General features: G+C 40.8%; 1 long non-coding RNA gene across 1 annotated transcript; it reads right to left on the reverse strand.

Annotated features, from left to right (window-relative positions):
* Positions 1-9,034: 9,034 nt before the first annotated feature.
* Positions 9,035-11,892, reverse strand: LOC134476155 (uncharacterized). Its single transcript, XR_010047693.1, has 3 exons — positions 11,697-11,892; positions 11,153-11,266; positions 9,035-9,165 (listed from the first exon to the last, which is right to left on the reverse strand). It is a non-coding gene; the product is annotated as an uncharacterized LOC134476155 (long non-coding RNA).
* Between the last annotated feature and the right edge of the window lie 3,025 nt (positions 11,893-14,917).

Raw genomic sequence — 14,917 nt, forward strand, 5'->3', positions numbered from 1 at the left:
ACTATCTTTTTAAAATTCATGGAGAAATAAAATACTTCCATGACAAAGAACACATGAGGAAATTTATGACCACCAAACCAGCTTTTCAGAAAGCTCTGAAGGATATATTAGAAAGAGGAAACAAAGACCACAATCACAAGAACATCAAAAGAAAGAAGAAACAGGGCAGGTCAAGGAATTAAACAGAAAGGAAAGACATGGAATCAACAAGAAAATAATATTAGAAAGATAAGCCGACACATATCGGTTGTAACTGTCAATGTAAATGATCTCAACTCACCAATAAAAAGAAACAGACTGGCAGAATGGATCAAGAAGCAAGACTAGGGCCGGGGATTTATCCCAGTGGCATAAGCACCTGCCTGGCAAGCAGAAGGTCATGAGTTCAATCCCTGGTCCAAAAAGAAGAAGGAGAAGGAAGGGGGGGGGGAGGAGGAGGAGGAGGAGAAGGAGAAGCAAGATTCAACAACATGCTTCACTCAAGAAACACATTTGACTTAAAGTCAAAGGATGGAGAACAATACTCCATGTGACAGGATCCCAGGAAAAAGTAGGGGTAACTATTCTATTTGCAGATAATATGAACTTCAATCCAAGTCTGATCAAAACAGATAAAGAAGGTCAATACACATTTGTTAAGGAAAGACCCTAAAAAGAGATAACAATCAAAAATGTATAACAAATATTAATCAACATGAAAAATAAAATGAGCACAAAGCAGTTATAAGGGGGGAACTTAATACCCCATTCTCACTATTAGACAGATCAACTAGGCAAAAATCAACAAGTTATAAAAATTAAAACAAATCTGTGAATAAATGCACTTAGTAGATGTCAACAGAGTGTTTTATCCAAAAACATCAGGAAATACATTTTTCTCAGCTGTACATATGATGTTCTCTAAAACAAATCACATATTAGCCCATAGAAAATGCTTAAGTAAATTCAGAGGAACTGAAATTACCCCATGCATATTATCTGATCATAGTGAAATTAAATTGGAAAACAATGGCAAAATTATCCACAAAATCTAAATAAACACATGGAAATTAAATAACACCCTCCTTAACAACCAATGGGTCACAGAGGAAATTAAAGAAGAAATTAAACAGTATCTACAATTAAATGGAAGTTCCAATACGGCATACTGAAACTTATGGGATGCAGTGAAAGCAGTCCCATGAAGGAAACTTATAGTAGTGAATTCTCACATCAGAAAAACAGAATAAGCACAAATAAACATTCAATGTTGAGCTTCAAACTTCTAGAAAAGGAAAAATAAATCAAACCCAAAACTTGTATGAGAGAGGAAATTATAAAAATCAGAGCAGAAATTAATGCAATTGAGAATAAGAAAACAATACAAGGAATCAGTGTATCAAGAGTTGGTACTTAATAATTAAATAAAATTAATAAATCTCTAGCCAACCTTATCAAAGAAAAGAAAGACTCAGATTCAAGCAGTTAGGAAAAAGTTGAAATCACAATGAATCTATAGAAATTCAGAAGATTATCAATACCAACTTCAAGACAGGAAACAGAAGAAATGGACAGATCCTTAGATACAAATGAATTAAAACTGAATTGAGAAGATATAAAAATTCTAAACAACCTATTATCAGTCAATGAAATTGAAAATGTAATTAAAAACTTATCAATAATGAAAAGACTGGGCCCTGATAGATTCACTGTTAATTTCTACAAGATATTTAAAAAGAACCAATGTCACTAATGTTAAAGCTCTTTGAAATTGAAAAGGAAGCAATACTTCCAAAATCATTCCTGAAGGCAAATATGACTCTGATACTTAAATCAAAGAAGAACTCTATCAAAAGGAAAAACTACAGACCAATCTCGCTAATGAACATGGATGCAAAAATCTTTAATAAGATACTGGCATACAGAATGCAGCAAATCATGAAGAAGATTATACACTATGACCAAGTCGAATTCATTCCAGGGATGCAGGAATGGTTCAACATACACAAATCAATAAATGTAATATAACATATTAACAGAGCCAAAGACAAAAAAATCACATGATGATCTAAATGTATTCAGAAAAACATTTGACAAAGTCAAATACCCATTCATGATGAAAACCATACAAAAAATTGAAATAGTCTCTACTTCAATTTGATAAAAATCATCTATCACCAAAAAACAGGTATATGAAAACAATGTTCAAATTACAGTCTGCAGAGAAATTCAAATCAAAACCACAGTGAGTATCACCTGGCCATGGTATGGGCTTTATAAACAATGAAAAAGAGGGAAGAGTGATATTGTCTAGCAGCTTGGCAGTAAAGCATTTGTCTACCATATGTGAGGCCCTGTGTCCAATACCCAGCATTGGAAAAAAAGTATAAGATAACAAATTTAGGTTATAGTGTGGAGGAAAATAGTTTTGCTTTTGTCCACACAAGAGTTTGTCATGAGGAACTATTTCTCAGCTCACTTATTGATGTTTCACAATTCAAGAACACCAATCAGTTACAGATGTCTATGGTGCTCAGTTCAAAGAAATCTTTTTATTCCTAATCACTTTGCACTCTGAAAGATACCAGTGTTCCTCATTTCTTCATTAGTTTTTATGGAATCATAATTTCTGCAGAAATCTACATACATCTTCTTTCTTGGTTCAGTCACACTAAACTTATAGAAAGCTGCACCCTGTGGTGAGACAATGAATGCTCCAATAATACACAATGCTCCCAAAAATGCTTAGCCAGAAGACCCACATCTGAGGTTTCACTGTAAAAATGGAACTCATGATAATTAATGTCTTCAATGCCAACATCCTTTCCTGGGGATGGAAAAGTTAGCTGAGAAAGAAATCTTTATACACTATTGGCGAGAAGAGTCTTCAAATCACTAAAAATAAACTACATATGGCCCACCAACCCCGTTTGATTGACTATCTGGAATGAATGAAAGCAGTATGTGTGAGAGACATCTGTATTCTGATGTTTACTGCAGCATTGTTCACAGTAATCAGGACAATAATTATCCTATGTGTATATGATTGGATGAATGGGTAAAGAAAATTATATATATATATATATATATCCAAAAGGAAAAGTAATCCTGTCACTTGCAATAGCATGGATGAATGTGGAATACAGTACATTGAGTAAAATAAGCCAGACACAGAAAAACAAATACCACATGATGTCACCTATATGTTGAATCTTAAAAAGTTGATTCACAGAAGCAGAGAGTAGAAAACAGACTGTGTGCTACCTATACAAGGTACTATGCATATGTTGGTCAAAGGGTATGGGTAAGTATAGTTGAGTAGGAGGAATAAATTCAGTATTGCTATGTACAGCAGGGTCTGTAGTTGATAATATGTTATATTCTTGAGAAATCAAATATAGTAGATGCCAAGTGCTCCTATTCCAGAAATGAGAAGTATGTGAGGTAGTTCTTTTGATAATTAACTAGATTTAACTATTCCTCCTTGTATACATCTTCAAAACATGCAATACATGATAAATATATACAATGCTATTCGTCTTAAATGTATATTAATGTAAAATATATATACCAAACAATATCAAAAGTTGATGAAGATTTGAAAACTGGAACACACATACATTGCTGGTAGGAATATAAAATACATGGGACAGTTAGTCACTCAGGAAAAACGTTTGTCAATTTTTTTCCAGCACTGAGGATTGCACACAGAACAACATCACAGTCATTTTAAATTTTTTTTAACTTTTTATTGGTATCAGCGATCTAACTCACGACCGCCTGCTTGCAAGGAAGGTGCTTATGCTGCTAAGCTAAATCCCCAGCCCCCTAAATTTTTTATTATTTAGTTTTGAGGCAGCATCTCACTAAATTGCTGAATTGCCCAGATTGGTCTTGAATTCAGGATACCTCTGCCTCAGCTTCCCAGAGTGTTGGGTGGAAATTTCATTTAAAAACTAAAAATACACATTTTAAAATGAAGCAGTACACAAGGACATTTATTTTAGCCAAGTGTAAATTTAAGTCCACAAAAAGCTACAAATAAACATTTGTTGAAGCTTTATTTGTAGACCCAAATGATTTTTTGTAGGTAAGTGTTTAAATTATGGTATATCTGCACTTTGCAATACTATTCAACAATCAGAGAAACAATTCATACAAGCAACTTGAAAGAAACTCAAGTGTCTGATGCTGAGTGAAACTCAATCCCTAAAAGCTACACATGGGTAGAGGGGTACAGGATGGTAGGTTACGGGTGCCCATCCTCACCTGCTGCTCTGTAAGACAGAAGTAGTACAGCTCCAGAGCAGGCATTCCTCTGGGGAGTGACTGGGGAAATGCTAAGGTTCAGTGGTGGACAGAAGTGTGGCCGTGCCAGGCAGAGAGACCATGTGAGCCCGCGGGGAAGGAGTTTCCTTCTCTGAAGTCAAAGAAACCTGTATTCCCCTCCCCCAGGGAGCCAGCAACAACCATTGCCACAACAACTCAGCTGATGTCTGCTGTGAGACCCAGTCAAACCCCAAGGGAGAAAACAGTACTCTGAAAACAGCCTGCAGGAAATTACACATGATGAGAAAACTATGCCACACAGAAGGAAAAGGAGAACACTGTTAAGGTCAGCAGCTCAGAGTCAGGTATAAGGGTGCAGACTTGTAATCCAAGTGCTCTGAGAGACTGCAGCAAGAAGGTTTCAAATTCAAGCCAACCCTGAGTAACTTAGTAACTTTGAGAGACCCTGTTTCTACAACACAAAAAAAACTGCTGGGGATATATAGCTTAGGGCAAAAGCCCTGGGTTCAATCCTAAGGAGAGGAGAGACAGACAGACAGACAGACTGAGACAGAGACAGAGACAGACAGAATGAAGAAAAGAAAGAAAGGTAGAAAAGAAACAAAGAATTTTTTTAAAAGGCAGAAAGGCCACCATTTGGGGAGGTAACTGCAAACTTGCATGATTTAATGTTAATGGATACAATCATACATTAATAAAGGTTTGTATATGTATGTTTCCATTTATATAACACTCCTGAAACGACAAAATTATGAAGATAAAGACAGATTCATCACTGCTGCAGTTTGGCGTAGTCATAGAAGAAGCAGCATGAGCATGGCTGTAAAATGAGAGCAAAGGCAGGCTTGTGAGGAGGGATTGCTCTATACCTTGATGTGGAGTTGGTTATAAGTGTACACACAGATGAAATGACACATAATGTACACACAACAGAACAGAGTCTGTGAGATGCTGTCTTCTAACTGCATGACATAAGATTCAAAATGTCTAAATTTAACAAGTCATCAAAATATCCAGGATGGTGCCATTAAGTTACAATTTCTCAGAAATAGACAACTGACTTGACACTTGCAGCTCCCAGACAGCCTCCCCATCGTAAGTCTGGAGCTGAGCCAGCACTCACACAGACTGGCACCTGAAAGGGTGATGTGCCTCAGAGTCAGGGACACAGGCCCATGTGCCATGGAGTCCTTCACCAGTGCAGTTCTCCCTCGATAGGCTGGCTCTTGCATATGTTTCTGGTCTTCTCCATCCTTGGAGAGGTGGACCACAGTAGAGAAGCAATCTTTGAAGAACCTCACTTCCCTGGTCTCTGCAATTGTCTCAGGAGAAAGCAAGCAGAACACTGTGTCCTCCCAAAGAAGGGCTGCGCAAGTTTATATGGCCTGGTCACCTGCCATTGGCCTGTAGGAGGAAACATAAGGGATCCCTCAGCAAAGTCCGTATCTGTGTGTCCTTTCTGGGGCAGTAGTGAGCTTATGATGTACATGGGTGGGATTTCATCTTGCTCTCATTCCTAAACCCCAGACTTGCACTCACATACCCCTTATATATTAAGATTTTTGTTTTGTTTTTCACTATGCAATCCAGGCTGGCCTTGAATTCACTTTGTAGCCCGACTTGCCTCGAACTCACAGCAATTCTGACTCAGTCTCCCAAGTGTTGGGATTACAGGAGTGTGCCAACACCCAGCACCCTTACATTTTAAAGAATAATTCCATGTCATTAATTTCACTCAGTCTTCAAATATCCTGAGAAGTATGCAGTATTTCAAAATTACTTTTTTTTTTTTTTTTGCAAAGTTGGATATCACATCCAGAGGCTCATGAATGCTAGGCAAATTACTCTACCATTGAGCTATAACAACCCCATGCGCAGTATTAATATTCCTACTTTAAAGGTGTGAAAAACACATCTTTGAGAGTTGATGTAAATTATCAAGAAGCATGGGTCTTAACATTTATAATCCTAGCTACTCCAGAGGCTGAGGAATAAAGATCACAGATTTGAGGCCAGCCCAGATAATTTAGGGTTGGAGAGTGTTGGGGCTGAGTACACGTGCACACATGCAGGGCTGTGGTGTGGCCTGGGCTTGATTGAACTGAGAATGAGGAGACACCTCAGGAAGCAAGACAGGCCACAGCTAAGCCACCTGGCGACTTTCTGGTAGTTTTCCTTAATTAGCATCATCTGTTGCTCTGAGGGGTCCTTGAACCCCTCCCAAGGTCCTGTCCAGATTTCTTCCATTCTCCACTCAACTTCTTGCTTGTTCTGATTAAATACGGGCTGCGTAAGGTCAGTCAGCTGGCCAGCTAGCAGAGTTATGACCTCTGCTGAGGATTTCACTCCTCCTGCAGCCCTAAAGACCATGCCACTTGACACATTCCTTTAAGCCTTTGCCATGCACCTGCTTGTGGTATTGGGGATCTAGGCACAGACCTCAACAATTTAGCAAAATGCTATTTCCAAATTTTAAAGATTGTTTTAAAAAGCTGAGGATGTAGCTCAGTGGCAGAGTGAACACAAGGCCCTGAATTCAGTCTTTACTACCTCACACGTACACAAAGATACCCCTTCTCAGTGGAGATCTCTGTACTCAAATGCTCTCCTCCTGGCTGTCCATGTCTCACAAAATACTCATCATTGCTCTTTCTACCTTTGTTGCTTACAATCCTTATCCAGTGACCAAGGTATGGATTAATAACCATAAAATCCCCACAGTGGCCTGGCAATTTTATGCTTCATGTATGTGATTGTGTCTTGTAAATGCTACATAGTAGCATATGTATTCCCTATAGGTTAAACGTTCATTTGTATTTCCTTATTTATATACTTACTTTTGTTTTTTTTGAGACAGAGTTTCACTATGAAGTTCAGGCTGGCCTTGAATTCACAGCAATCCTCCTGACTCAGCCTCCTGAGTGCTGTGATTTCAGGATGTGCCACCATGTCTGGCTATTTCTTTATTATTACTGTGTTTTAATCTACTTTTTTCCCTACCTTTGACAAACAGACTTTACAGTGTTTATATTTTCCCCTTTAGTGCATTCATATCATGAGATATCTTCTTGAATTTTTTGCATTTTTATCACTTTCTAATTTTGTGTTTGAATGGTGCTTTAAAGCTAAATGTGTGTATTAGTTTTCTGTCATTGGAACAAAATACCTGACACATAAACTTTAAAAGAGAAAAAGTTTACTTTGAAAAGTTCCTGTGTCCAGAGGTCTCTGTCGCTCTTTGGTGGCTGCAAGGCGGAAACTTCCTGGTGGCGGAATGCAGTGGAGGAGAGCTGCTCAGCTCACATGGCCGGGAAGCAGAGATAGCAAGAACAGAGCCGTCTGGAAGGGGCCCAGGACCAAATGATGGATCCCAGGGCTGCATCCCCTTGACCCACCTGGACACACCCAAAGGGTGCTTAAGGAATCTTCTAGGCCTCTCAGGTCAATCAAGCTGACATCAAGATTAACTGTCACATTGTATTACCTTCCTTTTCTTTGCATTTTTCTTGGCATGGCTTTATCTTCACTTTCATTCCCTAAGGATGGCACCTGTGTGCTTTGCCCTGTACAGTGTTCCCCATGCTCACCACAGTACAGTGTGGGCTCCAAAATTAATGGATGGTGAACCCTGTTTGCTTTCGGTAGTCACTGACCTCTTTAATTGTCATTTCAGTTATTTCTTGGTGTAAAGCATCTTTACCAGCTATAATGACTAGGTTTCTTCTCAGAGAATCCACAAGCTAATGAAGCCCACTCTTAGGGGGAACTTCTGGACTAATTCACATGTAGTGATTTATGATATATGCATTTACATATTTGTGATGTGTGCTTGTGCTTTGGAGGCAACATTTTAATTTCCAAATAAGTAGAATTTCTAATAATTTTACTGTCAACTATTTTTTTACTCTAAGCATGTTTGATAAACCTTTCTGAAATGTATTTTCTCCATGCATTTTCAAGGAGAGTCTCCTTCACTGAAAAGCAACTATGCAGTATGATTTCTGATCTGCTGTCCTGGGTAGCAGACACTGAAACCCGGCCCTTCACTGCCTACTCCCCGGTTGCCAGGCCCTTTATTCACTCACTGACAGCTCTGCCAGGGGCTGGCCTCTGCCTTTAGTTGGGGACTTCTTCTCTTTGGATATGCACAGCCCAGATGAAGGGTAGCCCACAGGGGCCAGTGAAAGGATTTTGCCCTAAATGGGACACTGCATCGGTGGGAGGCTGAGAGGCGGAAGGTCACCTTCCCCGCCCCTAGGCAATTTACCTGTGGCATGAAATGAATTCCAATGGGCTACCTGTGCATCAGTAATGCCCCTTAGACACCACCCCAAACCTAAGCTATACATATGTCCCTACACCATGTGCTGGCAGAGAGAAAGCCAGACCTCAGTGGTCAGGGCTTCTCTCTCCCCATTCTTAAAATAAAGGCCACTTTAATTTATATTGTCTTCTAACCGCGCTGAAAACTCTTTCAGCCAGAATTCTGACAGCTGTGGAGGCATGCCTCGCCAGTGGGAGCAGGAGGCAGTGGATGTGGGGACAGCCCTGAGCTGTAGTGTACACAGCTGGGACTGAGTCTCAGCTGCCTACAGTAGTACCTGCTTATCTCACCCACTCTGTGTCTTTCTTATCTTCCTGAGTCATTCCCTTCACTCCTTCGCTTTTATTTTCCAGAGTCTCCCCTTAACAAAACACACACAGACAGGCGCTTGTCCCCTGGGTCAGGTTTATGGGATCAGTTTAAACCAGTCAGGCCCTGCTGGGGCTGCCCTCAGGGATAGGGGGGCCTAGTTGTGGGAATGTGGTCTAGAGCTTCTCTTTATCCAGCCAGCTCTTCATGATATCAGTTTTCTTCTCTTTAGTATTTCCTTCCACTCTTTAATATTCCTTCCCCTGAAGACCAGAGAGGAAAAACTGTTGGCGGGCACACACCCTGGGTTGCTGTACATGCCACACTGCCACAGGGCCAGGGACACCTCACTGCAGCCCTGTCAGGAATGTCATGCAGGACATTAGAGAATGTCCTGCAGGACACTTGGAGAAGTTGTGACATGCGAAGTTTACAAGCAGAGGATGAAATGGGAGTTTAAAACAATATAGTTCTTCAGTCCCTGAAATCATTTCCTTATTGCCCTAGAAAAAGAAAACGTGAGAAGCTTAAGTGAAAATCTCTCCTACCAGTAACACTTTAAGAATTTGGTTTTGGAACAAGGAAATGTTTCCCATTTCTTAGCTTGCTTGCAACAGGTATAGGTAGACAGATGCAAAAAGAGAGAAGATGAACAGTCAACTAAAACTTTCAAGGCTGGATACTGAGTACTCAGAAACATGTGTCTACTGCAGCTCCAGCTGCCTCTGAAAATTTTATCCAATTACCAAGCATCCGATGCACCAGCCTTAGTGATGACAGAACTATAAGAAGAAAAAAAGAATGGATTTCTTCCCAGAATATATCAGATCCCAGGTTATTCCTCACTTTGATATTTGGAAACTTTTCTCCATAAATACAGCTATTTCTAACTGAGCATATTCACAGCTGGGTACCTGGTGCCCCTTCATATGCTAACTAGTGTCTCCTTCCACTCAAATAACCAAGTCAAGAATCTGCATGCCCTGCTACAAACTACTCCTGCCTAAAAATCCCCACCGCCATCTGGGACAATCATTTAATTTAATTATCTAAAAAGCACATTGAGTCCCATTCCCAGTATCACAGTTGCCCTTTAGCTGCCTGCTCTCAGTTCAGGGCTGCTATAACAATTTTACACAGTGACTGAGGCCCTAATGCTTCTCCATATCCCCATAGCACTGGGACTGTGGGACACAGTCAAAGGCTTCTGAGAAGCAGGGAGGATGCCAAAAACAAAGATGTCCTCATCCCATTGGGACTTAAGATGCTAAAAGAATCAAACCTATTCTTCAATAAGTTATGGACCATGAGCAATCCAGCTTGGATGGCTTACCTGACTGAGAACCAAGGTGAACATAAGAGCCATGGTTGGTCTGCTGGATCAGGCTTACACTATGGAGCCGTGATGGGAGAGAAGGATGGATGGACCAGAGAGAAGAGATCAGACAGCAATGCGGGCAGGCTCAGGAGCCATGGGGAAGGAGTGGCTCAGTAGAGCTGACAGCAAATTGCACTGTTCTCTTTAGAGGCTCCCTCATACAACTTGGTCTTTAAGTACCAGAGGCAAAGGGACTCTGGACTTTGCAAGACTGTTTTTATTGGCAGCCATAAACATCTGTTTCAAGCCAGGGTAGTAGGATAGGGCAGAAGGAGAGATTTGTTCTAGCTCTAAACTGTACCCTGGGTCGGTGGCATGGGAAAAGCAGCTGCAAGTATAGTTTTCTGTTCTAGTCTGGCAGATAGAGCAGTATGTAGAGTGGTGGGAAAGTATATAGTGCTGAAAGACAGACATCTCAGCACTGGGTAACAGTGTCTGCAGCAAACAGCCAAAGCTTCACCAAGACTCATGCATATGAGACCAATACTTCCTGGTGCAGAATGAAGCAATCCTGCCTATTTCTCCCTCGTCTTGAGTTTAGGACCAGAGTGTTGAAAGTCAGATGGGAAATAACTTTTGAGAACAAGATAGGACCTTGGTTTCCAAGCCTTCAAGCTACTGAGAAAGGCAGGAGGACAGGTTCTGGCATGCAGGGAAGGCGGAAACCTATTTGTTAGTTTCCCCAAGCCGCAAGACTAAAAGCGAAGGTAAGTGTTTTCAAACTCACGCTAACTCATACAGCTCACCTACCAGATCGGAATGGACAGACATAAACACAAAAGCATTCTATGACCATTAAGTAGCTGAGACAAAAAGAATTTCTGAAAATAGGAAATCCTATTAATCTGTAGGCCTGGTGTGCTGGCACATACCTGTTATCATAGCTCTTCAGAGGCTGAAGTAGAAAGATCACCATTTGTCTAAGAGTCTCCCAGGCTACATAGTGAGTTCAAGGACAGCCTGAGTTACATAGTATGATCCTGCCCCTAAAACACCAAAAGATTAAACTTACAATCCTATGAACCTGTAAACTCTTAACAATAGAATTTTTAAAATTTTTGACTAGTTATATACGTTAATGGATATATTATTGTGTTTTAATATACATTGTGAGAATATTAAGTACAACTATTAACACATGCATTTCCTGAAATATTTATAATAAAATAATTTTAATAACACCTCAGTCTAAGAGATTTCAATAAAAGCTGTAATATATTTAGAACAAAATAAGAATAAGAACTGTGTTCATCACTGCTTACACTGCTTGAACTCCAGATGAAAGAGAACTTATAAAAACTTGTAAAAACATTTGGCCCACCAATGTACCTATAGAAGTTAAAGTACTCAGGAAGCAATGGCTAAGAAACTGCCAGTAAATGTGTACCCTCTAATGGAAAAGTGAGTAACTCTTACCTTGGGATAGTCAGAAAATTGCACCTCCCCCTCCTTTGTGCTTATGTCAGGAGAAGGACTCAGATCATAAGACCAGATGGGGAGGACTTCCTAAAACAAGACGGGGTCTTGGTCTCTAGGAATTCAAGGTATTAAGAAAGGTCCCAGAGCAGTGTTTAGGCATAGGAGAAAGATGCAGTCCTTGGGCTGGATATCATTTGAGAATCTGGATTCTCAATTTGAGCATTTATAGCTGGGAGACACTTATATATACTCTGTCCTGCTGTACACACCATCTTACACACACACACACCTAAGCATTTTCTTTCATTGTATTCATGTCCATCTTCCAGCATTGTTTCCTTGTCCAGAACTCACACACCCATGCAATCTAAGAAATAAATCATGAGCAAACTTACAGGACCATAAAGCTTGCAAAAGAATGAGGGGGTGGGGTCAGGCAGTACCCTAGAAGGAGTCCTTTTTGGACTAATCCAAGAAATGTGGGGAATGCTGCTGTGAGAGGAGGGCTAAAACAGCTGTAGCCCTGTGATTGGTCCAAATTCAGCCTGCTTATAAGTACAAGTGCCAGCCTGTGATTGGTCCAAACAGATGAGGGAGTGCCCAGGACAATTGCGGCTGTCACAGTGGCAATTCAATGCAACATTGGAGAGATGCTGGCTATTTCACACCTGTCACATCTTCATAAAAAATGGTAGTGAAAAAAAATGATGGTGCCAAAACCTGAGAATCTTCAAGAGGGTTTGCTGTGTTCATCATCTTACTTTACTGGGGCTTCAGAGTTTAAAGGTGTTAAAGAATGGGCATGGATTGCTCCCTGATCTGTACCACAGTATGGGCATTTCTTTTGTCTTTTCTTCAGAGAGGCAGTAGTTCAAAGCATGGAATGTGGGACGGGCAACATGGCTAACTAGCCACATTGTACTTCCCATCAGGGTGGTCTGGAGAGTTAATGTGAAACAACTTCAAGAAGACATTGAGCTCAGAGGCAAGTTGCTCCATCAACTCTCCAGTGCCCAATGGGGAACAAAAGGAAGCAAGAGGGAGGGGCATAATAGCTACGGGCCAAACTGCAACCCTGTCTTGCTAGTACCAGAGAAAGGAGTTAGATGTTTCTCCTATATCTCACACTGTGCCCCTAAAAGTGGAAGGATACAGGCCTAGACATGAGAGGACCTTCTGAGACACTGGAATAGGAGTTCCTAAAACTCACATTTTTGCTGCTTTCTAAGCTTTTGCCATGGGCTGGTGTCATGGTTTATGTCTGTGGCCCCCATGCCTCATGAGTTTGCATTGTGCATTTGTGATTGGTTCATTGTCTAGTGCTTGGATTGAAGGTGTCAGTGCTACACCCACATAGGGGTGGAGCCAGGATGTGATGTAATGGCAGGAAGAAGGTGTGTCTTGCTCTCTTTGCTGATTCTTGCTTGCTATTTGGAGGTGTTAGTCCAGGGTCTTGATTAGAACCTGGTCATCCTGGTGAACCTTCAGCAAACAATTATCCTGGGAGCAGGAGAATCTTATTTCCATATTCCTAGAGAACCTACTGGAAAGTTCCAAGGTGGGAAACATGCTGGAGGAGCTTGGAAGTTTTGTAGTCAGTAAATAGACCAGATGTTAGAAATAGCCTCTTGGAAGGCACTGGCTGAGATAATCTTTGGATTTGGGGACAGTTCTACATATACGTGTGTGTACATGTATGTTACTGTCTTGATTCTGGTAAGTGAAGAGAGCCCAAGTGAGGACAACAGATTCTACCTTTTGGGGTAAGATATCAGGAGAGGGTCCCTTTGTTTCAAAGACTTGAGTTGGGGTAATTGTGGCCTAACTTGCCCTAACACCACCCATTATGAAACTGCTGCCTTCAGTGACCCATACGCTTGCCTTGCCTGTCAGTGGCTGCTCCCTCAGATGAGGATGGCTCACATAATTCTGGGCATGGTTTGTTCACTTGTGTCATATCTGTTAGTTAGTTAGGAAGATGGTGCTTTTTAAAGAACTGTCCAAAACTGAAGGGAGGATGTCTGGGTTTTCAATAGAATGGCCCAATATTCAGTGAACCTTTTCCAGTCACCCACAAATGTTCCTTGAGTTCTAATAGTGCCTTAATCTGGTGTGGAGTTAGAACTGGGAGCTTTTGTCTCAATGTTATCTTAGAAGTTTCCTAGACTGAGTGCCATAATAGTTATTTTTCATGGACACTCAGCAACCATGCATCACGCCATCTAGTCATGTGGAAAAGTAGGCAACTGTCTGGTTTTCTTGGTCCAGAATTGGGTTAGTATTCCACTGGCTATATACAATTATACACTATGAATTTCACTAAGAGCCTTGAAAACAGATAAGGGCTATCTTTAAAACTGGAACAAGACAGTCTAAATATACTGTTGGCAAAGTCACATTTGGGGACCCTCCCAATCAAAGCCAAACAAACTTGGGGGGCTAAGGCTTACAGGAATAGAAAAGAAGATATCCTTAAGACCAAGGACGGAGAATCAAGTAGGGTCTCCTGGGATCTGTGCAAGGATGGTGGAAGGGTTGATTACTAAGGGGTGAATAGGTTCCACTACTTTATTGATCCTGAGATCTTGTACTAGGCAATATTCTCCCACTGGCACAACTACTGGTAAAATGGGTGTACTGTACGGGAACACGGGAACTGACATGACACTGGCAATCCTGTGGCCAAAAATTTATCAACAATGGGCTTTACCCCATCTAATTTCTCTTTAAAGCAATACTGCCTTATTTACAGGTATACATTAGTAGCTCATTGAATACTGGAGTGACTTTGCCAGCCCTCCCCAAGGTGCCATCATACCTATGTTTGGGGATCAACTCCTAGCAGAAGCCAGATGGGTCCCTAGGCACTAGGTCATGGGCTCCAGAGGTTTGAGTGGCCCAGAGTAGAAAAAGTACACCTCTTCCAGTTACTGGTAAGGAGCACTGGGGCATTACTATGAAGGAAGACTGGAAAAGGCAATCTCCCAACTGGCCATTCAGGGTGGGGGTAAAGAAATTTTAACAGTTAACTCCTTCAACTCCAGCAACTGAGGAATGGGATGATAATTCACCCAATAAGAGGACAGAATTAAAATACTCCAGTATCACAAAGGAGTATAATCTGTTTGTCTGCTACATTATTATTCAGGCATAAATCCAAGTGAAATCATGACAATTACAGGAAAAATGGTTGGACTTAGAAATCATCATGTATGTAA

The sequence above is a fragment of the Cavia porcellus genome, unplaced genomic scaffold (assembly GCF_034190915.1).
Source record: "Cavia porcellus strain 051 isolate PalLab524CR breed Dunkin Hartley unplaced genomic scaffold, mCavPor4.1 scaffold_1, whole genome shotgun sequence".
Lineage (NCBI taxonomy): Eukaryota > Metazoa > Chordata > Mammalia > Rodentia > Caviidae > Cavia > Cavia porcellus.